Genomic DNA, 26,310 nt, shown 5'->3' with positions numbered 1-26,310 from the left:
ACAGCTACTAACTGCAGTTCATTTGGAGTAATATTCACAGGGATGGTTTTGAGCTCACCTGGAATGTAGTTCCAGGGAGCTTATGGGATGGCGCGTCGTCAGTCCATCTGTCAGTCCACAAATACTTGCAACTTCGCTGAAACTACACATACAATTTTTATGTAACTTTACCGCAACCCTCATTCAACAGTGATGTACCAAAGTTTGTTCACACCCCATTAAAACATTTCAGGTCTAATGGTGTCTCTGGGGGGGGGAGGGGGAGCAGGGGTTGCCCCGCCCCCAAATAGGTATTTGCTTTTTTTCTCAGAAACTACACACACAATTCCGATGAAACTTGACTACAACCTTCATCACCCGTGATGTAGAAACGTTTGTTCATGCCATTAAAAAAAATTGAGCTCCAATGGTGATTCCGGGGAGGGGGGGAGGGGTTGTCCCCTAAAAGAGGTATTTGCTCTCTTTTCAGAAACTACACACAATTCCAATGAAACTGGACCACCAACTTCATCACCCGTGATGTACCAAAAATTGTTCACACCATTAAGAAAATTAAGAATTATAATAAATAAATAAAATCGGGGGTCGAGGAGGGTCTATAGGGGAAGGGGGGTTGCCCCCCCCCCAAATATGCATTTGCTTTCTTCTCAGAAAGCACACACCCAATTCTGATGAAACTTGACCACCATCTTCACCACCCATGATGTACCAAAGTTTGTTCACAGCAGTAAAAAACAAGAATCCATAGGTATTTACTTTCTTCTCCATTACATATTTTGAGGGTCATCCGTGCCTTCCAGTGGTTGCCAGGTGATCTTATCCAGCCACTACCAGGTGAGCACACTGGGGGTATTTGTCCTTATGTTTAATATATCTGTGAGGTTCTTTATCATCATTTCTGTAGATCCAGTTATCACTGGTACAACTTTGGTATTCTTCCGCTTCCAAGATCTTCTCACTTCAATCTTAAGGTCTTGGTATTTGGGAATATTTTATGTTCAATAAATAATGTCAAGGCTCATGTAAGAGCAAACACAGAACATATAACAAGGGGAGCGTGGGTTTGGGGTGGATTAACGGGGGTAGAAAAGATCATGGTTTTGGATGGGGGAAGAGAAAAGATAGTGGAGAACAGCTGTTTTGAAGACCTGGAGGGAAGAGTGGGATTGAAGAGAGTGTGGGAGTTTGCTTCAAAGATGGGGGAAAAAGAGGAATGAAAGAATGAAGGTGAACAGTGATTCTTGGTTTTGGTAGTTTTACCAGAAGGGGGTTGCTGATGGACTTTGAGCGCCCTGTGGAAATATGGGGGGGGGGATAGATAGCAGACAGAGCAAGGGGGCAGGTTGGAGAGGAGAGAGTAGAAGACAGAAAGACCACCGACGTGCCTGTGAGAGAGTGAGAGACACAAAGACTCAGTCTCATCATGGGAGATACCAATGATCCTAAATGCCTTGGTTTCCACAGCATGAAGCCGAGAAAGGTGAGAGGTGGGAGCACCAGCCCAGAGTGGAGAGCAGTACTCCATCAGGCTGAAGATGAAAGCTTTGTATGTGGTCAGGAGCTCAGTACAGGTGGGCCGAGGAAGGACAATCCACGATGGAGGATGCCCAGTCGGTGACTGGCCTTGGAGGCCAGTTTGGAAATGTGGCTTTCCCAGGAATGATTATGGCAGGTAGTGAGGCCCAGAAGCTTGAATGAAAGTACTTCTTCAAGAGGATTGTTGAGAAAGTAGATGGGGGGGGGGGGTTGCAGATGTTCCTTTTCGGAGAGACGCAGTGAGAGTGTGAGATTTGTCAGGATTGAAAGACGAGGTCCAAGTGTTGGACCAGCTTTTGATTTGGACCAGATCAGCCGATCCAAGGGATGACAGAAGGTACGGCAGAGGGACTTTCAGGAAGCAAAGCAGATAGCAAAGTCATTAGCAAAGAGATAAGGAGGATTTTCCTGAGAGTCAGAGAGATTATTGATGAAAACCATAAAAAGCACAGGGCCCAGAACACTGCCTTGAGGAACTCCAGCCCTGACAGGAAGAGGGGATGAGAGAATTCCATTAAGAGCCACAAGATGACTGCAATAGGAGAGGAATTCTGGCAGCCATGAGTGGAGCTTGCCTTGGATACCATAGGAAGAGAGCAGGGTGGGGTGCCAGACCATATCCAAAGCACGCGATACGACTAGGGAGATGGCTCTGATCTCATGTCCGGCATTGAGGACCTCCATCCATTGTTGGGAAAGCAGGAGAAGGAAGTCCAGGGTAGAGTGACCTGGTCTGAATCCAAATTGATGATCAGAAATTAGGCCACTGGAGAAGAGGAAGGATTTAATGTCAGAAGCGATGATGGATTCCATAACCTTGCTGATGATTGGGAGAAAGCTAATTGGTCTGTCATTGCACCTTTATATGCAGAGCAGCAATGTGAGCTGATTTCCAAGGAGATGGCAGATGACCTTGAGCAAATGAGAGGGTCTTTTGAAAAAGAAGAGTAGTCTTCTGAAGAATAAAAAGAATCAGTGAATTGTGATACAGAGAACCACACTTGTGAAAAAGAAGTTGAAACATTTTAAGAGACAAAAAAGGAATTTTTTGTTGTATTTTTGATATTTTAAGACATGAAACAGAGGGCACAGTTGTGAGGGATAGAAAGAGGATGGAAGAAAAAGGAGAGACAATAAAAACTGATGGCAATAAGGAGAAAATACAAATAAACCAATGTCACCCCCAGGGTGACCAGTATCTTGCCAAAATGTGAACATGAGTGACTTATTTATTCGATTAAAGTTACTCAAAAAATAAGGGTTTCGTCGACCTGGATGCTTGACCATTTTGTGACCTTGACCTTTGACCTTGACCTTTATATTTTCGTTCGGTTAATGGTATCTCTCCAGGACCGTTGTACATGAAATATCAAGAGATTTTGATGAGAACTGAGGAAATAAAATTTTCATGAAAAATCCGTTTTTTCGTCATGACGTCATCAAATGATGTCATAGCGTCAAACTTTTGACAGATCTGGAAAGCACTTATCAAGCGCTTTCATATGAGGTATTACTCGATATGGTACCTAAGATTTCAAAATTTGACCTTGGGGTCAAAAACGTTCGACCTCCAGCGCTAACCATGAAGGTCAAGACCGATCCCCACCAAAAATTAATCAGCTGAGCGCCAGACCATGAACTATATTCCCATGAAGTTTGAAGACGATCCGATCAAAATTACTCAAAAAATAAGGGTTTCGTCGACTCCCCTGATTTGCGACAAAGTGACCTTGACCTTTGACCTTGAAAATTTTATGCGCTGAAAGGGACCTCTATAGGCCTCTGATATTGGAAGTTACAAAAATTTCCAATGATAACTGTGCTCTGCAGAGTGATCGATACGTGATTACAGACAAAAAAAAAAAAAAACATACAAGCTAACTAACATATCTTGCAAAAACTTCGTTTTGGCAAGATAATAAACACAATCGTGCACAGACGGGAAGACGCTAGGCTTCAGGGAAATCTGATATGACAAACTGATGAATACACACCAAATTAGCAAAAGTTTTGAAACAAAACCGAATTAGGAACACACAGTAAACAAGGAGGCAACAAAATAAACATGACCGGAAACATATATTTGAGAAAGTCAGCAGAGACCCCTGAAAGAACCACCCATCGCTCAAAACCCAGAACTGGAAATCAAGAAAAGACGAGTTCGGCAAATTTCTATATTTTCTTGATTTCTGCATCGTTTAGTCCAAAATCACTGATATTAACACCTCAATTGGAAATGCCTTCTCATTTTTGTACCCAAGTATGATTAATATCTGGTTGCAACATTTTGTTTTCGAAGTTTACGCTCGATGGGATCATTAGGTCGGACGTGAGCGGTACTTCCATGTTTTCAGCATTTGCTTTTGGTTCATGTTCCACTACTTTTCTGGAACTGAGATATCAATGTTTTTACAGATGTGCCAGCAGATTACTTTACAAACTCTGCTGTGTCGTCGTGCATGCAGCTATTCTGACATGAGACTTTTTTGTGTCTTCGGTCATTAAGCATAACATATCATTATCTTTACTAACCCCACCTCCATCCCTCACCTTTCTCTCTTTTTTTTTCCTCCTCCCCCTCCTCCTCCTGTCTCTCTCTCTCCCACACACCTCGTCATTACACTCTCCCTCCCACAGTGTATAGCAATGTTTGGTGAGGCATCGCTCTCCCCACCTCCCCCCACCCCCACCACTTCCTCACTGTTCCCCCCTTCCTAATTTCCCCTCCCTCCTCTCTCTCTTCTCTCCCTCTCCCCCTGCCATCCCCCCTCTCCCCTCTCCACCTCTCATCCCTCCTCCACTCTTCCCAAGGTTAACTGCCAGAAAACTTCAGAGGATCACATTTTTTACCACGATGCACCGAAATAGGGGTTTAAAACAGTAATTTTCTCACAATTAATAACTTATAGACGAGCCACAACGACCTTTCCCGTGCACCATTTGCGTCGCATCACAAGTTTCAATACGGATTCAAAACTGATATACCAAAGCGAAACTGATGTTGAAAAGTGAAACTGAAACTACTGATCTATGGATCATTGAATGGGAAACCAGAATGAAATGTTGTGAGAAATACCGAATGGAAATTGCTGAAAGCAAAGCTTTGGGGAGTATTGAGAGAAGGGGCAGGTTGGAGACTGATGAAGCAATGGTGAGAGGGATAGGTGCCTGGAGGTGATTGGTTGGCATGGAAATAACTTCAGTGATCTTCCATCGGGCAGTAAGCCCAAAACATGCCTAAATCAGTGTCCCATCCAAGCTTTCAGAATATAACCCTCACTCCCAAGCAGTACTTCAGAAGTACATCAAGCATGGATTGGAAATCTTCGCTGGTGGAATGGAACAAGGTTGGTGAGGTAATCAGCTCCACCCACTGCGATATCTACAGACTGAATATTTACACTGAATTCCTATTTCTACCAATACACACTCCAAAAAGATTGCTCATTTTGAGGTGAGAAGTCTACGAACCCATCAGCGATGGGTACAGCCTACCCTGCGAGCATAATATATACATGAAAAACAAAGATGCACTCACATCTCACGTATGAATGGAGGGAATAACCAATCAGCTCTCACCTAATCAATTAAACCCAGGTGGCTAGGATTATGTAAATAAATTGGCTCCTCCCATGCTCCTCTAGCCAAAGAAAGCTTCATGAAGCAACTATGAAAGGTTACCCAAGGTGAGGGTTTTGCTGTTTCAAACCCATCGCAGAGTTTCTCCACAGCTGGAAAGGCATTCAAAAATCGTACATACTTGGGAATCCCAATGCAACACACCTCCTCAGTGGCCGGACCAGTTTCATCGCTCGTTGGCGAATCATCGACGACAGCGCCGACAGAAACATGCATCACTGAGGCTCCCAAGCATGTCCCATGTGTAAATGTCAAAAGCAGTCAACATATAAATGAAAAATAAATACCCACTCACATCTCTCACCTGTGAATGGAGGGAATAACCAATTAGCCAGCCTCTGGAATTCTGCAGCAGGAATGCGGCACCATTCTTCACAAGAAAGTCAATCAATTCACACTTGTTTGATGGAGGTGGAAAAACGCTGTCTCGGGAGTCATTCCAGAATATCCTAAAAATGCTTGATTGGGTTCAGATCTGGTAAACGAGAAGGCCGTGACATATGGATAAAATCAGTGTCATGCTCATCAAATCATTTGGCAACCACACATGCTCTGTCGATGGGGGCATTGTCATCCTGGAAAACACCCCTCCCAGCAGGAAAAATGCTGCAACATGGGGTGAAGATGATCACTTAGTATCATTAAGTACTGATTGGCATTGACCTTGCCTTCTGAAGGAATGACTGCACCCAAACCATACCAGCAAAATGTGGCCCACAACATTACAGAACCACGAGAATCCTTCACTGTTGGAACCATGCATTCAGGTTTGTAGAGTTATTTAGGTTGGCACCACACATGCACTCATCCATTTGCTGAGAACATTGTGAAGGATGATTAATCTGACCACATCACATTTCTCCACTGCTTGATAGTCCATTGCCTGTGCACCACTGGACTCATGAACGTGCATTGCCAGGTGTGATAAGTGGTTTGTGCACTGCAACCCAACTATAGTATCCCGGTCTTTGGAGTTCTCGGCTGACCGTTTTAAATGAAACTGGTTGCTCACGCCCCAGATTGAAATTTAGTCAATTGATCTGTAGTTGCTCGCCTGCTTTGCCTTGCACTTCAAATTAGTGCACGGATATCATGATACTACAGTATGCTATGCACTTCTGCCCACTGTTGCCCTTTGCTGATGACGTCTTTCCCTCAGACTTCCAGGCCGACATCACCTTAGACATCAGCATGTTGAGCTATCTGTCACTGAAGCTCCTGCCCAACGCACCCCAAAGATCACCTCTCTTTCAAAGTCAGAGGTTTTCTCTTGCAGCGTGCCAGCCATAATTAGAGGCAACCAGGCCTGGGCAGCACTTTTATACATGACCCTAAGCATGCTGAGATGTTATTTCCTTAATAAAAAAATGGGCCACGCCTGTGTGGAAGCCATTTCTTTCAATATACTTTGTGTCCCTCATTTACCCAGGTGTTTCCATTTTTCGTCCAGTGTGTGTGTGTGTGTGTGTGTGTGTGTGTGTGTGTGTGTGTGTGTGTGTGTGTGTGTGTGTGTGTGTGTGTGTGTGTGTGTGTGTGTGTGTGTGTGTGTGTGTGTGTGTGTGTGTGTGTCCAGAAAGATAACTCAAATTGTTGATATGATTTTAAATAGTTGGAAAAGAGGTAGATAGGTCTTCAGGTCCTTGCTGATAATGGGGAAAAGGGTTACTGGTCTAAAAGTTCAGAAGGTTTGACTTGGCACCTTCTTTGGATAAGGATGACATGAGCTGCCTTCCAAAGAGAGGCGGGTAACCACTTAAACCCCCCTCACACACAAAAAAGATCTGCAGAGGAATAATAAAAGAGAAACAGCCAGTTCAGATGCATAGGCTTTTGAGGAAGTGCACCGATAGACCAATTGCTAATGATGAGTCAAGGCTCTGCAGATACTTCTCTCCCAAGCATTGAACTCACTTGCTCCAGAGGAGTTGCCTGTAATATAAGTAGAGGAAGATAAGGAACGGGTTGAGAAACGAAGTATTTACAGCAAAGACACGATTCAGGTTTTCCACCATATTATGAGCCGTGTCTATCATGATGAGACTCATTCCTTGATGAGCAAAGGTATGTTCAAGAGAATGTTTTCACCAGCTGTCATCAGGATTTGGAAGATGGAGAAAGGACAAAGTCTGATCTCAGGCAAGCCTGTAATTGTGTTCTTGCTCTACTAAGGATGGCTAGACCTCATTTGCCAGCCTGGTGAAACCTCTGCAAGCTCCCATGGTTGGATAAGCTAAATAGAGCTCTGATGGGAATGTCAAATAACTCAAACTGCTTGTATTAAAAAAAACCTACAGAATAACTCATAGATATTCCACATTCCATCTTTTTGGCATCTTCATGTACCTCTACATTACAATAATTATATATACTAGTACGTGCCCATACGTGCGTGGCGGTACGTGCATGGCCATACGTGCAAAAAAAAAAAAAAACTTTCAAACCGCGTGCCAGAAACAACCATACAGGCTGTTCCTTCGCTCTCGCATGGCCGTACGTGCGTGCCCATACGTGCAACACCCCCCCCCCCCAAAAAAAACTTTCAAACAACCACACAGGCCGTTCCTTCGCTCTCATAAACGACGACTGGATTGGGGCATTGTGTATATCTATAAATGTGCATAAGAAATCGAGAAATTATTAGAATACAGTAAGTCATCACCATCCGGAAGTGGTGCGTGCCCGTACGGAATGCTCACATGCATTCCACTAATTATCGCTTCCAATGAAGTAACAACTGCTGTGATACTTCCACACACAGAGTTAATTAAAATCCAAATTAAAATCAAGTTTACCTCCCTGTCTTTGCTTGCCATGATATTCGTTGCCATTGGCCATTGCCACTCCTACGCCACGGTAACTAAATGGCACCCTTTCCCCATTGGCCACGCCTATGCAGCAACGTGTCTTGTCATTGGTTTGGTAAATAAATGGCCGCAGCAACGTGTCTCGTCATTGGTTTGGTAAAAAATGGCCGCAGCAACGTGTCTTGTCATTGGTTTGGTAAATAAATGGCTATAACTTGGGAAGCACTTGTCCGATTAATATCAAACCTTGAAAAGGCACATACTCAGGTCCCCAGCAATATACCTGGCAAGTTTCAATTAGATCGGATCAGTGGTTGTCGAGAAACAGCGGTCACACACACACACAGACACACACACACATACACACACACACACACACACACACACACACACACACACACACACACACACACACACACAGACACACACACACATACACACACACACACTGCTGGAAAAAAAAATATATGTTTCTATTCAGTGTTCGTGACACTTATTTCATTGATACTCTCATTGAATTTTTACCTCCACCACCGAAGGTGAAGGAGGTTATGTTTTCATCCCTTTCTGTCTGATTGTTTGTGTACAGGATATCTCAAAAGGTTGTGGACTGATCCAGATGAAATTTTGTGGACAGGTTTGGTGTGTGAAAAGGACGAACTGTTTAAATTTTGGTGAAGATCCGGATTCGGATCTGACTACGAGAATTATTTAGGTGATTCTTCACCATTGAGAGATGGGGCCAAAAACGATATATGACATGATATCTCAAATGGTGGTGGACGGATTCGGATGAAACTTGGTGGACATGGCAGCCTGGTGAAGAATTGTGTGGGGCAATTAAGAATTGATTCAATTTTGGTGAAGATCCAAATCTGCACCTAGATGCGAGAATTATTTAATCTTAAAAGTGATTCTTCACCATTGAGAGATTGGGCCAAAAATGATACAAAGCCTGATATTTAAAAAATGCATTGATTGGGCCCGATATGTTCTCGTGGATCAGGCATTATGTGTCGGAGGTATGGGCTTTACCAAGTGCTCTTATCGTCTGATAATGTTTCTGCCACAATGGTATATCCATTCAAGTGAAAACACTTCATACATGAACATTTCCTTGCAATCCCATTGGTGATGATGCCAACTGATCTATTCATCCAAGACACTCGTATTTGCACTGTTACTTTACCTTTAACTCCAAAGTGTTGGCTGGTGGCGAAAATTAGTCTTTGTTCTCTCCGAGTTGCCTGCAGTCTCTATTTTGTTTTAGTGTTTTTCACAATCTCAAAAAGTCTCCTCTATGCAATTTCACATGCGATTTTCTAATGCATTTTCGACAGGCCATTTCCCTTCACAGAACACAAATGCTGCACCAATGTACGGAATATTTTTAGACAAAAGACAAAAGAAACCAAGTTACCGGACTCAGTGCTGGTGTTAGAGCATCTGCTGAGTTGGGGAAGTCGGCAGTTGGAACACTGGCTGAGTCATACCAAAGACTTTTAAAATGGCACGTGCTGCTTCCTTGATTGACGTACAGCATTGAAAAGGTTATTATTCCTCAACCAGTTTCACCGGAGGGGACTAAAGGTTTGTTTTCCGACAGTCAATTTGTCTGTCTGTCTGTCCGTCCATCGATCCATCCGTCTGTCCCACCTGTGGTTTTTCAGACTTTTTCCCATACCCTTTAACGTTTTCAACTGAAACTTGGTACAGGTCTTTATTATGATAAGTTACAGAAAAAGTTCGAGTTTCAGGACGTTTCGTCAATTCTTCAGAGTTATGCCCTTTTTGGACTTACAAAGTATCACAACAGTAGGGGACATGAATTTCAAAGCAATTCTCACTTATTATTATTGTGAATTCCACCTGTGGTTGCTGGTTGCATCATCGATGGAGGCGCAGCTGTGCTGCTGATGCAATGCCCCTGTTACCACTAAGCTGGTACTTATTTTTCCCACCTCGGAAGGATGGCAGGATGAGTCAACCCACCTGGTGTTATTTAATCGCACGATAGGGGCTCAAACTCAAGACCCTAAGATCTTTAAGATAAGCATGGACAATCCCCATAGGATCGTACCAATGGGGAGGAGGAAATTAACCGCTGAGTGTGGAGAGAAAGGCGACGCCATTGTTGTGGCGTCACTGGTACCTGGAATTCCCCAGGAAGTGACAGCATATTCCCCAAGCTCAGTGGCTGTGTTTATCTCATCTAACAGTCCTGTATTGCGACGTGTGTGTGTGTGTGTGTGTGTGTGTGTGTGTGTGTGTGTGTGTGTGTGTGTGTGTGTGTGTGGATGTGTGTGTACGCTCCATGACAAGACTTAGAACCTGTGAAAAAAAAAAGGTCTGGATAAAGGTTTATATCTGACAAATATATAATTATAATTATCCATTCAAATCTTGGATGGGCTTTTCATTTCAAAACATCTGGTTGACATACAAATCTGCAGCATTTCCCTGCCCCACAAATAAATAAATAAATAAATAAATAAATAAACTGTGGACAACAACTAAAATTGAATACTCTGGAGTTTATTTATATTGCATCATTGAAAAATATGTCTGCAATGTTGAGGAACACTGATGACAAGGAAGTGACCTACTATTTATAGCTGCGTTAAAAATTGTCCTGAAGAATAATTCCTCTTGTGCAGTAAATTGTGATTTAGAAAATAGTGATAATGGGGTGTCGTTATGAACATCATAAGCTTATGCTCTCATTGTGAACAGTTAACACGTGCAAATGATCAGCGTCATGTCTCTTGCATTTGGAGCCATTTTGCCTCAAGCACCAGCCAGTAACATCAAACAGAAGGCAATAAAACCAGTCGTTGTGATAAGCGATGAAAACATGAAACTTTCATTTTTAAAAGGTATTATTTTACAATGACTAACAGAAGATTGTTTTTTAAAAGCAAAGTGAAGAGATCATGGAAGCTGAATAAGGTTGGTATCATAATCATAATAATGAGAAGGACACTCGGTAGAGTGCATACCTCCACCACGTAATGCCTGATCCATGAGAACATATCTGGCCCAATACATTTTTGAAATATCATGCTACATTTCGTTTTTGGCCCCATCTCTCAATGGTGAAGAAACACTTAAAAAAAATTAAATAACTCCCGTGTCCAGATCCTGATTCGGATCTTCACCAAAATTGAATCAACTTGTCGCAGTCACATACCCAACTTGTCCACAAAGTTAAATCCGAATCCGTCCACAACTTTTTCCGAATCCATATCGTGCTATATATTAGTTTTGCCCCATCTCTCAATGGTGAAGAAACACTTGAAAAATTCCAGGAGTTGGATCCGGATCCGGATCTTCACCAAAGTTTAATCAGTTCATCTTTGTCACACACCCAACCTGTCCAACAAATTTTATCCGGATCCGTCCACAGCTCTTTGAGCTCTGTATGCAGGTTGACGGACAAACAAAGAAGACGTCATGCAGAGCACGATACTTTCAAAATTTATAAAACAAATTTCACCTCAAAAATAATTGGTGGTTGAATTCAATGACCAAATAAGCAACTCTTCTTCAAATATCAAGTGAATCGGAAGAAAATTGACAATATTAGAAATTCGGCCTATGTTGACCTTTTGGTCCATGTTAACCTCAAAAATAATTCGCTAGTTGAATTAATGACCTGAAATATAAATGCTCTTCAAATTTCAAGTCAATCGCATGAAAATTAAGGATTTTAGAAATACCACCATAGTTGTTGACCTTGGGCCTATGTTGACATTTTAGTTGATGTTGACCTCAAAGATAATTGGCTGGTTTAATTCAATGACCTGAAATATAAATCCTCTTCAAATTTCAAGTCAATCGGATGAAAATTGAGGATTTTAGAAATCTCACCAATGTTGTTGACCTTTGGCCTATGTTGACCATTTGGTCAATGTTGACCTCAAAAACAATTGGCTTGTTGAATGCAGTGACTTGAAATATAAATCCTCTTCAAATTTCAAGTCAATCAGATGAAAATTAAGGATTTTAGAAATATCACCAAGGTTGTTGACCTTTTGACCTCAAAAACAATAGGCTTCTTCCTTTTGACAAACTCTACCATGTGGTGAAGTTTCGTGAAGATCGATTTATGGTGTATGTTGCCATTTATGTATGTTGCCATGGATACATCAAATTGTCCATTTCATTAAGATTATAATTGACAATCTTAATCAAAGCTCAGGTCAATCAGATGAAAATTGATTATTTTTCAGATTGAAATTGATGATATTAGAAGTTTGACCTTGAGTTGACCTTTTTATCCAAAAAATAGTTGGTTTCCCATTTCCGTGTCGCAATGTGCAAGTCTTGTTCACATTTCACGTCAATTGGATGAAAAATTACGATTTTAGAAATTTGACCTCAAGATGACCTTCGATCTCACACTCAACAGGCTTCTCAGTGGAGACTTCCTCTATTGGTAAACTGGTAAACTTCCTCATATTCCTCATGAGACTTCCTCATATTGGTAAACACTCAGTCTGAGTCTATACGAGAGCAGAATTGTCCCATCTGCCAGTTAAGTTGCGAGTACGATGGCTCTATTTTTTCATTATAAGAACTGGAAGCAACCACTCCCTCAGAATGTGGTCAGGGGGGGATCAGGTTATTATCTTTATGATTATCAATGGTTAATACTACAGCAGAGTACCCACTCGACAGGTGTGCAACATGTTCTTCTGACACATCCCTTTATTTGGGAGGTATATAGCCAACAGAGGGCTGCTTTGATCGCTCCCAAAAATAAAAAATAACCCAGGTTACCGATATGAAACCAATGCATGCGTACTGTCTGTGCAGAAATAATATATTGTTGTGGAAATGGCCCTTCGAGTGTTGTTAAATATAGGATTAGCCCAGATCCCCCCTTAAATGCATGTTTAGCCAGGTTGTTCGGTAATTGGACATTTAATTACGTCCAATTAATTATTAATTAATTAATAATTATGAGGGCTGAACGCGCTGAGGCTGGTGCGTGAGCGGTGCGACAAAAGGACGACGCCGCCATCTTGCCACGCGGCGTGCTCGAGCTTGGGCGCTCAAATCCATTGACATCGGCTTGTCACGAGCCACATTCGTGCCTTTGACACTTTTCCTCTCATCCATGAGGAATCACCAAGTACTCTGTGTCTTGTCTGCATGTTGTCTAAGGTTTATTTCGCTAGGGCTCCCTTCAAAACCCATATCCATAGCTCGTTAGTTAAGAGCGGGTTATAGATTAATTATAACATTGTCGTGAATGTTTTGCTTGTGTTAGGTTCCCCGATGTGTCCCCAATAAATCTGGCTGATTCATATGAAAGTTGCCACCTTGAGTTTATTCGTGCCGTGCTGAGGAACAATTCGCTCGATTTGTATTTAAAACCAAAATGGTTACGGACTGGCAGACTTCGCTCGGTCTCTGACAAACCCAGTCTGTCACCGGGATCTATTTCCCCAACTGGCAAGGCACAGGTGTACTTTGGTATCGTGATCTGAGGCGCGTAACCCAAGACCTGTGCCGAACCAGCCGGCGTTATAACCCCTGAGACGCCGGTGCTGTTAAGTGACGCCAAATCTTATACATTTGGCTGTCAAGAGTGGGGTGCAAATCCCACCACCGCCCGATCTTCAACAATGTATCATGGTTCTATAGCTCTGATAATTCCAATTGCCCCCCCCCACCTCCCCAGACCCCCAAAAGGAAGAAAATGCGAAGATGGGTGGAATATTTTTCTTTCGAAACTTGATGGAATCAATGAAAGTTCAGGAACACACCTTCAACGTGCCCTCATTAATCCCTTAACGTTTTTTCTTCCTCACCCAAATCCGCTCGGAGTCGATGAAACATACAACATACAACATACACACTTTCCCTCCAATATATATATATATATATATATATATATATATATATATATATATATATATATATATATATATATATATATATATATATATATATATATATATATATATATATATATATATATATATACATATATATATATATATATATATATATATATATATATATATATATATATATATATATATATATATACATATATATATATATATATACATACATATATATATATACATATATACATACATATATACATACATATATACATACATATATACATATATATATATATATATATATATATATATATATATATATATATATATACATATATTGTTGTGGTTGACGAAATTCACAAACCACCATTCAGGTCCCTTAGGTGAGATATCTCTGTAAGTATATGTGTAGTTAGGCCCAAACCCGTTGTTTAGAGGGAATAAATGTCATTCATGCGGGCTGCGACCCTTTTAGATAGCCGTTTTTCTTTTACTATCTTTATTTTGGACCAGCCGCCATTACTACCACCACCAACCACGTCTCAACAGCCATCACACAACAACCACCAACCACAACGCCGCTTCACAACAACAGCCACGACCTTTACCGTCACAACTCGCCACCATCGCATCACCACCATTCTTGCGCCACTTGTGGGCACCGATACTGGACTCGTGCAGGGCGCGCACCGAGCAGTGTTCAGAAACATCACAGACTTTCCGAAGAAAACGGATCAAAATCGACTCACGCCCACTTCTGTTCCGTCCTATCGGTGAGCGTGGGGCGATTTGGCCCCGCCTCCAGGGCGTTGGAGTGCGGTCGCTATCTGCAAATTCATGGATCAAAAAGCATTCACGCCCACTTTTCCTCGGTCCAATGGGGAGCCAGTTGGAGGTGAAGGGTTGGAGGTAAAGGGTCAAAGGTGAAGGAGCGAAGCCACGGGGGATATAAACGGCTGCGTTCGTCAGTCAAAGCAGTTCGCGGTTGGGAGTTGTCGGTGGAGCTGGGAAGAAGTGGCGGTTCGCAGTTGGGAGTTCGCAGTTGGGAGTTCGCGGTTGGGAGTTCGCGGTTGGGAGTTCGCAGTTGGGAGTTCGCGGAGCCAGTGAAGAGTTGGGACGAGTCGGGAGAGGAGACGGAGAGGGCGATCAGACGAAGCTGTGGAGAGGCGGCGGCGGCGAAGGCGGTCGAAGGGGTGCTCGCGTCGGATTCGGGGAACTGCGGAGGGAGAGGCCGGCGGCGCGACCGAGGTCGTGGTGGAGACGCTCGTCGCGGGACCCGAGACAGGGAGATATCCTCCATCCCCCGAGCATCAACAACCCCCTCCTGTTTCCCCCCGCGCTGAGATAGTGCGACAAGGGGGCCCCTTTCCCACCCCCTACCAGACACTGTCCGCGAGGCCCGCGGAGTTGGGGCGCCACCGCCACTTTGCGTCTCATCATCAGACGGGTAGGCCCGACGCGGTCTCGGCCCCAGGCCCGCCTACCCCCCTCATCCTGGAGGGTGGTTCTTTTCTTTTGCTTTGGGTATATGTGTTGTCGGCGCCGTCTGTGAAGTAAAATTGTATAAGTGTTGCCGTGTGCTCGGTAGTCGGATAGCTCTGCATTGTCTTCTTCTTTTATATTTGCTTTTTGTGTAATATTGTGTTTCTTCTTCTTTTACATTTGCTTTTGGTGTAATTGTATATGTGTGCTTTCCGTTCATCGTGAAATAAATGTGCTTATTGTTGAACTGTTTTCCCGTTTCGCTTCGTCTTTTCCTTTATTGAATCTCCATCTTACTTCACGTAAAGGGTTGGTCGTGGGCTAAAACGCCCGATAATTAATCGAACCGTCGGGGCCGACGACAACACCGCTCGGTTATCCCGATAGTATGGAACGGGTCGCTTAAAGTGGCCCGTGTCCAAAGTCGACCTGCCGCGAGGTGCGATCGCCCGGTCTACCCTCCGTGTGGGTACTTAGGTAGGTCGAATTTGGCGAGCAACCCTATCCCACGCGGGGGGCCGATTGGCACGATCGTGGTGAGGCCGAAAGGTCCACCCGTGACTAGTTCCCGGCGTTTGTCCGAGAGGGTCACGACTGGATTGTCCGTCCGGTGGGCGACGTGCCGCGATTCGAGTTACGTGGCCGTTCACACGCCGGCGGGCGCGAATCCGCAACACTGGTGTCAGGTCGTGCGATATAAACTCATCGCCCTCCTCGCGGCACTGGTATTGGAGAACGGGAAAACGGGCTCTCCTGTCTCCAGCTAAATTCACGGGAATCGGTCCAGGGGTGAGAGGAGCGACCCCCGATTCCCTCCAAATTACGAGCGAGCTAAATTAACCCTTTACGAGAAGCAAGATGGCGTCTCAAGGCGAGCGGGAGCCGGGGGTATTAGAAATGGATGTAGAATGTGTAGAATCCATGGTCCAGGATGAAATCCCCGTGCAGGAAATGTTGGTTGTACAGGAAAACGAACTCACCCAACTGAACCCAGAGCCCGAAATAGGTGCGGCAGCGGCCGCGGTGTATGACACCTCCCCTCCCCCTCTCCACCAAAACCCCCCCGACCCTTGCCGAAACGGCTCACCCAAGCGCACCCGACATGGCCCAGCTATGCGCCATGCTGGCGGCAATGACAACGAGGATGGATGCGAATACACAACAAATAAACGAAAAGATGGATGCAAACACAAATGAAATGAAAAAGGAAATGAAAGGCATGAACGAAAAGATGGATGCGAATACACAGCAAATGAACAAGCAAATGAACGGAATGAACAAGCAAATGAAGGAAGAAATGAAAGAGCTGCGGGGTGAAACGCAGAACATGGGCCGATGCCTGCAGGCGGGCATGAAGGCCGTTAGCAGGGAGCTCAAAATGGCGACTCCACGTGTAGGAGCGAACGAGCTGGGAGGGGGTGCAACGGCTGTCGGGCCCGCGGTGGAGGCGGGTGAAAAAATAATTCGGGGGCGTGTTGGGCGAGGGTCGTGACGGTGACCGAAAGGGAAAAATTAAATGGGGAGACCAAAACGTGGGAGACGAGACACGAGGTGACGACAAAGGAAATAAAAATAGTTGAGACAAGGGAGGTAAAGGGTGAAGAGGTGATTGAGTTGGCAGAGACACGGGAGATGGGAACGATAGAGGGAAGACTACACGATGAAGACGGGGTAAGTGACGCACACACACACACGGAGGTAGTGGAGGATAATGGGGGTGAGCTCGCGGACTGGGTGGAGGCCCGGTGCGAGCAGTTGGATGGCCTCCTCCAGGAACGAGGGGAGGGAGTATGCCCCCTTGAGGCGAGTCACGACCAGGTGAGTTCGGTCGTGCTTTGCGAGGTCGAGGGGACGAGTGCTGTGGACAGGTGCACGGAGAGCTTGGGGGTATAGAGGCCCCGGAGACCCTTGTGGGGACACGACTCCCCAGTGTGGTTGTCCCTGTGTGTGTGGTGCAAGGTGTGAGTGCGTCCTCGTGTGTGGAAGCGACCCCGTGTGTGAGTGGTGTGGTGGCGATTGTGCCGGAGTACGTGCTTCCCAGCACGCCGTGTGTAAAAGGGGCACCGCAAGTGGAAGAGGCCGTGTGTGTGGATGAAACGGCCAGTGTGGATGAGGCACCGCGGGTGAGTTCCCCCGCGTGTGTGAGTGAGGGACGGTGTGTGGATGAGGCACCGCGGGTGAGTGCCCCCGCGTGTGTGAGTGGTGTGGTTTGTGTGAGGGAAATGGCACGAGTGAGTGAAAGGCCGCGAGTGCGTGGAGCCACGAGTGCGAGGGAGGTAGCATGCGTGAGTGAACGGCCGAGTGCAAGGGAGACCGTGTGTGTGAGAGAGCGGTATGTAAGGGAGATGTCGGTGGGCATGTGTGAACATGCAGCCGCGTCTCCCGGGGTGAATGTCATGGAATGGAGTGTGAGTGTCGTAACACGCAGGTGTGCGTGGGTCGAATGGCGACGACGGCGACATGTGAGGAAAGAAAGCCGGGTAGCGGCTGTAGTTGTTTCGGGGACCGTGCCGGGTTCACCCAGCAGTGAGCACGAGGTCCGTGCTGTGCAACGCACGAGGCCCCCACGTGCTCGCTTGCGAGAGTGAAGTCCCGGTCCGGAAACGCACGCGGTGGATTTGCCGATCCCGCGGACGGACAAAGCTTAGGCAGGTAAACGGATTTGGACCGGACGGGTTCTCCACGCGATCGTGTGTGTTAAGCTCCAATGGGCAAAGCACATGTGTTCGCGTGGGGAACCCCTCGAGACGTGGGGCCTGTGTTTTTTTATGCGCACGGTGACGCCATGGCTGCACGTGGGGTTGGAATCCGGCAGGAGGGGTATCCCTGCCGGATAGTACCGTCCAAGGAGGGACGAGGTACACGTGCAGCTGCATGACGTCACAGGCAGGTGGAAAGTGCGCGAGCTGTGAGTTGCCGCGCTGGTGATGCGCATGAAAAAAAACAAAAAAAAAACAGTAAGCCTCACTTTCGGGTGCACAGGATTCCTGGGCAAGGGGTGGAAGACCCCCTTGACCTAGGGCATAGGATGGAAACTAGTTAGGGGGAAGGGTTAGCTTAGTTAGACCGACTTCATGGGGCAGGGGTAAGTCCTCATGGAGTCCGTGGAATGGATTAGGAAGAGGGATTTAGTGAGCTTTAGGTTGGGAAATAAAATGATTTATTTGGAGACAGTGACAGACTTGTGAATGTGTAGAGTTGACGTAGCTTAGCTACGTAGGTTAAATGGAACGTGCTACTAGTTTAAGGGACGACGTGGGAGCACGAGTTAGTTAGGGGATGTAGTTAGGAGGATGGCAGAGTTCAGCGGTGTGTGTGTTGAAGAGTTGGTGAGTTGTGAGGTGAGCACTTGTTGAGTGAGTGAGGCCAGCGGGTCCGTGTGAGTGGAGCAAATGGGGAATGCATGGTGCGATGAGTGATTGGGGGAAGGAGTGACTCCCGCCCAAGGGACCCCGGGGTCAGTGTAGACTGAGTTAGTGGGTTAGTCAAATTAACAAATATGGAAGTCGTTTTGTTGTTGGTGGGGAAGTAGGCTCGAAACCCGTTTGGAGGGGTGCAGGAGCCCTGTTGACGGGCTGGGAGCGTGGCTGCGAAAGGTGAGTATCGCTGAGTGGGTACCCCGGGCACCAGGCTAGTCGGCCGTGGTAGGCCAAGGGCCCATGGGGGGCCGGGATAGCGTAGTGGGCACGGGTGCGCCTGCTTGGTGCGGGGGCCCGGGGCGCCATTAGCCGCGTGGGCAGTGTTGTGGGCACGGGTGACCCTCGGAAAGGGGCCTGGGAAGCCAGCCTGCCACGTGTGCGTTTCAGGGGAGGTGCCATGGGGGGTACTCCCCGGTGTTAGGGAGCTGGTAGGCTCGGAGGCAGTGTAGTGCCCGGGGGTGCCATCGTCGGAGAATCGGCAGAGGGTCGTGCCTGCCAAAGGGAGCCACGTGTCCCAGCCATGAGACCGTGTGAGGGCACGGAGAGAAAATTGGGGGGCGAGGCCCGAAATTGTAAGGACACCAACACAGGCGACGGGAATCTGGGTTGTTAGAACCAATAGTTTAAGCGAGAGGCGCTTGTTGAAAGCCCCGGGGTAGTTTAACAGTTAAATGGATAGGGTAGAATAGGAAGTGTACCCCTCCGCACCATCCATCCCCTCGCTCTCGTTGTGGGCCGCTGGACCCACTTTGGTTATAGATCGCTGAACTCTGGGGAGGCCATTCTGAGGCTTGAGTTGGGCCTCGACACAGGACGCTAGCTCTCCCTTGTTCCCCTCCGGGAGGGGAACATAGGGGTTGGGAGTAGGCTAGGTGACAGGATAGGTTCGCCGAACAAAGACGATAAAGGGGGTTAGGGGACGATTTATAGTGGGGAAGTAAAAAAAAAAAAATAATAATAATAACAACAAAAAAATAAGTTGGGGCTAAATTGGGTTTGACAAATTAAGGGAGTGGGTATAGACAGTGACAGGCAAAGGCGATAGGTTGGGAGGGAGACCGTAGGGTAGGTCCGAGCCCGCCTTTCCGAGTGGCCAGCACCACCGCACTCCCTCCACCAACCTCCACTGAACGGCAAAGGCTGGCCAGCTTCATCTGCTGGCTGCGTTGCTGCAAGGCAAAGGCCGGCCCACTTCATCGGCAGCTGTTGTTTTGCTGCAAGGCCTGTGCCGGCTGGATCGTCTGCAGCTGCTGTGCTGCAAGGCCCGTGCCGGCCGGATCGTCTGCAGCTGTTTTCTGCAAGGCCTGTGCCGGCCAGTTCATCTGCCGGCTGTGTTTGCCTGCAACGGCCTGGTTCTGCAGGCTGTGTTTGCCTGCTACCTTTGCCATGCCATGCCCACTGCCCCTGTTCACCAGCCCCGTTCAATTTTTGCTTTGCCCCCCCTGTTCATTGCCATGTGCGCCAGGATCAGAAAGCAACAGTTTGCAAGCTGCAAGAACTGCCCTGTTGGCAGCTACAACACGGGCCTGCAGTGGCGGCCCGTGCACCGTGTTTGTGTTCATCCATCCATTCGTTGTGTTCATTGCGTGTGCCACTTGAGCTGGCACGGAGATTGCATTTGTGCAGCCCATGCACCGTTGTGGTTCACTGCGTTCAGTTCAAAAGGGAAGGCCTTGGACTGCGAGTGAGCAGCCGGCCACGTTCCCTGTCACCTGCATCGTTTGAGCCAGAGACTGCATGCGAGCAGCCTGGCTCCCTGCTAACTGCTTTCTTTTTGCAGAGTTCAGTGATCCTGGGCCATGGTTTAGTGTAAAATTTGTAAGTTAAGGTTAAGATGTACTGTAAATATGAGTGCGCCCTTGGCATGTCTGTCTTAGCGCTGGCAATTTTATTTAAGTCGTCCGTGTGAGTGGGTTTGTTTAGGTAGTTACTCAGCCCTCAGGTTATTTATTTTGGGGACACGAATACCATGAATGTCGCACTCAGGGATCCGTAGGTAAAATGTACTAGGGGAAAACTACACATGATGGCACACGAAAATTTGACGACTCGGGACGAGTCTGTAAAAATGGGAGGGGGTAGTGTTGTGGTTGACGAAATTCACAAACCACCACTCAGGTCCCTTAGGTGAGATATTTCTGTAAGTATATGTGTAGTTAGGCCCAAACCCGTTGTTTAGAGGGAATAAATGTCATTCATGCGGGCTGCGACCCTTTTAGATAGCCGTTTTTCTTTTACTATCTTTATTTTGGACCAGCCGCCATTACTACCACCACCAACCACGTCTCAACAGCCATCACACAACAACCACCAACCACAACGCCGCTTCACAACAACAGCCACGACCTTTACCGTCACAACTCGCCACCATCGCATCACCACCATTCTTGCGCCACTTGTGGGCACCGATACTGGACTCGTGCAGGGCGCGCACCGAGCAGCGTGTTCAGAAACATCACAGACTTTCCGAAGAAAACGGATCAAAAACGACTCACGCCCACTTCTGTTCCGTCATATCGGTGAGCGTGGGGCGATTTGGCCCCGCCTCCAGGGCGTTGGAGTGCGGTCGCTATATGCAAATTCATGGATCAAAAAGCATTCACGCCCACTTTTCCTCGGTCCAATGGGGAGCCAGTTGGAGGTGAAGGGTTGGAGGTAAAGGGTCAAAGGTGAAGGAGCGAAGCCACGGGGGATATAAACGGCTGCGTTCGTCAGTCAAAGCAGTTCACGGTTGGGAGTTGTCGGTGGAGCTGGGAAGAAGTGGCGGTTCGCAGTTGGGAGTTCGCAGTTGGGAGTTCGCGGTTGGGAGTTCGCGGTTGGGAGTTCGCGGTTGGGAGTTCGCGGTTGGGAGTTCGCGGTTGGGAGTTCGCGGTTGGGAGTTCGCGGTTGGGAGTTCGCGGAGCCAGTGAAGAGTTGGGACGAGTCGGGAGAGGAGACGGAGAGGGCGATCGGACGAAGCTGTGGAGAGGCTGCGGCGGCGAAGGCGGTCGAAGGGGTGCTCGCGTCGGATTCAGGAAACTGCGGAGGGAGAGGCCGGCGGCGCGACCGAGGTCGTGGTGGAGACGCTCGTCGCGGGACCCGAGACAGGGAGATATCCTCCATCCCCCGAGCATCAACAACCCCCTCCTGTTTCCCCCCGCGCTGAGATAGTGCGACAAGGGGGCCCCTTTCCCACCCCCTACCAGACACTGTCCGCGAGGCCCGCGGAGTTGGGGCGCCACCGCCACTTTGCGTCTCATCATCAGACGGGTAGGCCCGATACGGTCTCGGCCCCAGGCCCGCCTACCCCCCTCATCCTGGAGGGTGGTTCTTTTCTTTTGCTTTGGGTATATATGTTGTCGGCGCCGTCTGTGAAGTAAAATTGTATAAGTGTTGCCGTGTGCTCGGTAGTCGGATAGCTCTGCATTGTCTTCTTCTTTTATATTTGCTTTTTGTGTAATATTGTGTTTCTTCTTCTTTTACATTTGCTTTTGGTGTAATTGTATATGTGTGCTTTCCGTTCATCGTGAAATAAATGTGCTTATTGTTGAACTGTTTTCCCATTTCGCTTCGTCTTTTCCTTTATTGAATCTCCATCTTACTTCACGTAAAGGATTGGTCGTGGGCTAAAACGCCCGATAATTAATCGAACCGTCGGGGCCGACGATAACACCGCTCGGTTATCCCGATAGTACGGAACGGGTCGCTTAAAGTGGCCCGTGTCCGAAGTCGACCTGCGGCGAGGTGCGATCGCCCGGTCTACCCTCCGTGTGGGTACTTAGGTAGGTCGAATTTGGCGAGCAACCCTATCCCACGCGGGGGGCCGATTGGCACGATCGTGGTGAGGCCGAAAGGTCCACCCGTGACTAGTTCCCGGCGTTAGTCCGAGAGGGTCACGACTGGATTATCCGTCCGGTGGGCGACGTGCCGCGATTCGAGTTACGTGGCCGTTCGCACGCCGGCGGGCGCGAATCCGCAACAATATATATATATATATATATATATATATATATATATATATATATATATATATATATATATATATATATATGTATATATGTATGTATATATATACAATATATATATATATATGTATATATGTATGTATATATGTTTGTATATATATATATATATATATATATATATATATATATATATATATATATATATATTGTTGCGGTTCTCGGAACCAAATGCATACAACAGATAGGTCTCCCAAGACAGTTATGCCATTATTATACATGTAGATAGTCACCTTCCTTTTGTTTAGTGGGACAACAGGGAGTGCGTTGTGATGGTCTAATAGTCAGGGTTGCAAAATCATTTTCTTTTCATTTCATCCCCACTCTTCTTCTTTTCTTTCCTGGGATAAATCAGTCATGTGCGCTTTCGAAGAATCCGTTGTATCCAGACTTTCGTTCCCGGGCGAGCCCGAAACCCGGCATGTGCAGTGAGTGACGTGCGCAAGGTGCTGGACTGTCGATTTGAGCTTCAAATAAGCTGGGGAGTGTTGCCGATTGCATCGGAAAGGCATGCGAACAAATACCTCTTAAGAGGCTGCACGAATGGTGTTTTTCACAGCACGACGCCCACGCTGCACGAAACACGTGCTTGCCCCTCGTCTCGTCTGCCACAGCGTGTCGTACGACGATCTACGGTACCCTTTGCCCTGCTTGCCCCCTCGTCTCGTTTGCCACAGCGCGACGATCCACGGTACCCTCTGCCCTGTTTGCACCCTCGTCTCGTTTACCACAGCGTACCGTCCTTCACCTGACACGGCGTGTGGTCCACGATGAGCCGGGTTCTCAGAGCGAACACCCCGGGATCGACGAGCGGCACCAATGGAGGATATGTGGTCGGTCTGGTAGGTTCTCCGGAAGACCGCGGGTCCATGGTCGGTTCACCTGAGGACAAGGGGTCCAGACCCGATGAATATTTACTTGTGATTCGCGCGCCGATTTCGGTGTGGGCAATTCATGTCATCTTGTAGGGTCGGAGCGAGGTGTGTTCACTGTCTAGGGTGGCCTTGCCGGAAACGAAGTGAGGCGGTTTCCGGCACAAGCTGGTGGGCCACGTGAGGGGTCGGGGCCAATCGAAGTGCCGGATTTGGGCGATGACGTTGGATTTGGCATGGCCCCCTCCCCCCGAGCTTCGGGCCCTATAAAAGACGGAGAAGTTCCTCTGTCGTGTGTGTTTTCACATGGTGTGTTCCTGTTCTTACCTCCTGCTTCTTGTCTCTGCCCACGCCTCGCCTCGTCCACCCGCCTGCCTGGTCCCGCCCAACACTCCACCCTCGCACTCTGGACTCCGCCCTTCTCCACTCAAGCTCCTCCTTCATGAGCACTGTCTACACACGTGCAGCTGGGGCCAGAGACAATGCAACTACTGTTGGGTACTGCACGACAGTGCATCCCCCCCCCCCGAAACGTATTGGTGGCACATCATGCCATCGGGCACCCAGGTACCGAGAGCATAACCTCAACTCTCTTCCCTCCCTGGTTGCAAAAGTCCCTTCTCATCGGGGTTTCTTTTTCTGCGTGTGTCTGAGTGTGCTGGCACCTGTGTGCAAAGTAAGTCTGTAGAAGATCATTGTCATTAACATTGTTATTAATAACGCGTCAAGTCTGCTCTGTGTCTGCTTTCGTAAGATGCTTGTATTATTGTCGCACCACACCTCTCTCTTCTATCCCTGCGTTACAAACCCCAATAAATCTTTACTGTGCCACATATTTTTCCTCGCTCATTGTAAATAAATTATCATTATGAGGGATGTTCCCAGCTCGTTTTTGTCTTTTCTCACATTGGTCCAGCATGGTCTGAATCCTACTCTTGCCGGAACTTTATTCCCAACGATCCATTCCTTTTAGTTGGTACATCCTTGGCAGTGTCGCTCAGCTGCATCTGATCTGGAAAAGTGATCCGATCCGTTCGAGTGATCTGGTTCGGACAGGCGTACCGAGGGCGTGGTTCCCCGGTAATTAAATCACGTGATTAATTTGGTAACCCGATGAACCCATAGACGGGAGGACCCTAGGTCACGCGGTTGAGTTATTGGCGTCCACGGTCGGTAAAGTGACCCGCCGCGTCATGGAATTATCCGTGTGCAACGGCCTACAATTCCGGGGAGTCTGGTGGGAATCGACATAGCTTCCCCCACCTAGTGGTCCTCTCACCCAACCCCTGGGTCCGCAACAACATATATATATATATATATATATATATATATATATATATATATATATATATATATATATATACATATACATATATATATACATATACATATATATATATATATATACATATACATATATATATATATATATACATATACATATATATATATATACATATACATATATATATATATATATATATACATATACATATATATATATATACATATACATATATATATATACATATATATATATGTATATGTGTATATATATATATATATATGTATATATATATATGTATATGTATATATATATATATGTATATGTATATATATATATATATATATGTATATATATATATATATATATATATATATATATATATATATATATATATATATATATATATATATATATATATATATATATATATATATATATATATATATATATATATATATATATATATATATATATATATATATATATATATATATATATATATATATATATATATATATATATATATATATATATATATATATATATACATATATATATATATATACATATATATATACATATACATATATATACATATACATATACATATATATACATATACATATATATATACATATACATATACATATATATATATACATATACATATATATATACATATATATATATATATATCCATATATATACATATATATATACATATACATATATATATATATATATATATATATATATATATATATATATATATATATATATATATATATATATATATATATATATATACACACACATATATATATAGTCATGCGTCACTTAACGACAGGGATACGTTCTAAGAAATGCGTCGTTAAGTGATGTCATCATTGTGCGAACATCATAGAGTGTACTTACACAAACCTCGATGGTATAGCCTACAACACACCTCGGCTATAGGGATAGCCTATTGCTCCTAGGCTACAAACCTGTTCAGCATGTTTTTCCTTGTATAACATATATATTGTTACCGCTGAGCGGTGTAATTCCACTCCTCGAAAATAGCGACTGCAATGTAAAACCCTCTTCTGCATATGCTGACTACCTCAGAATGTGAATTTGGCACAAAAAATGTAACAAGAAACATTGTATCTATATATTAATACTGAAGGACCAATTTTGTGCTCCTCCTCGCGGTCGCGTCATGTTTTTCTCGGTACTGTGACCTGGACTGAAAGAAACTTCGTACCTGTAAGAGTGCATCGCATATAGTGGCAATAGTCAACTTTCAACTCTGAAGCAGAATAAACACTTTTCGTTTTACATTCGTTTACATGGTGACGTGTGACGTCACCGCTGAGAGGCGTCAGGACGTCATGACATCATCGGTCATTCGCTGACGTCATTACGT

The 26,310-nt window shown here is 45.8% G+C and overlaps 1 long non-coding RNA gene across 2 annotated transcripts in view; it reads right to left on the bottom strand.

Moving 5' to 3' along the window:
• Positions 1-26,310, bottom strand: part of LOC147031039 (uncharacterized) — a 150,340-nt gene that overhangs the window by 19,070 nt on the left and 104,960 nt on the right. For both annotated transcript variants that reach the window (XR_015056641.1, XR_015056640.1), the window contains exon 4: positions 5,480-5,650. This is a non-coding gene — a long non-coding RNA (uncharacterized LOC147031039). The remainder of the gene's footprint in view (positions 1-5,479; positions 5,651-26,310) is intronic.

This window comes from Eptatretus burgeri, chromosome 3 (genome assembly GCF_056783735.1).
Source record: "Eptatretus burgeri isolate ZD-2024b chromosome 3, Ebu_testis_v1, whole genome shotgun sequence".
In the NCBI taxonomy this organism is placed as follows: domain Eukaryota; kingdom Metazoa; phylum Chordata; class Myxini; order Myxiniformes; family Myxinidae; genus Eptatretus; species Eptatretus burgeri.
The sequence above is the reverse complement of the archived record's forward strand: the minus strand, read 5'-3'. Positions and strand labels throughout refer to the sequence as shown.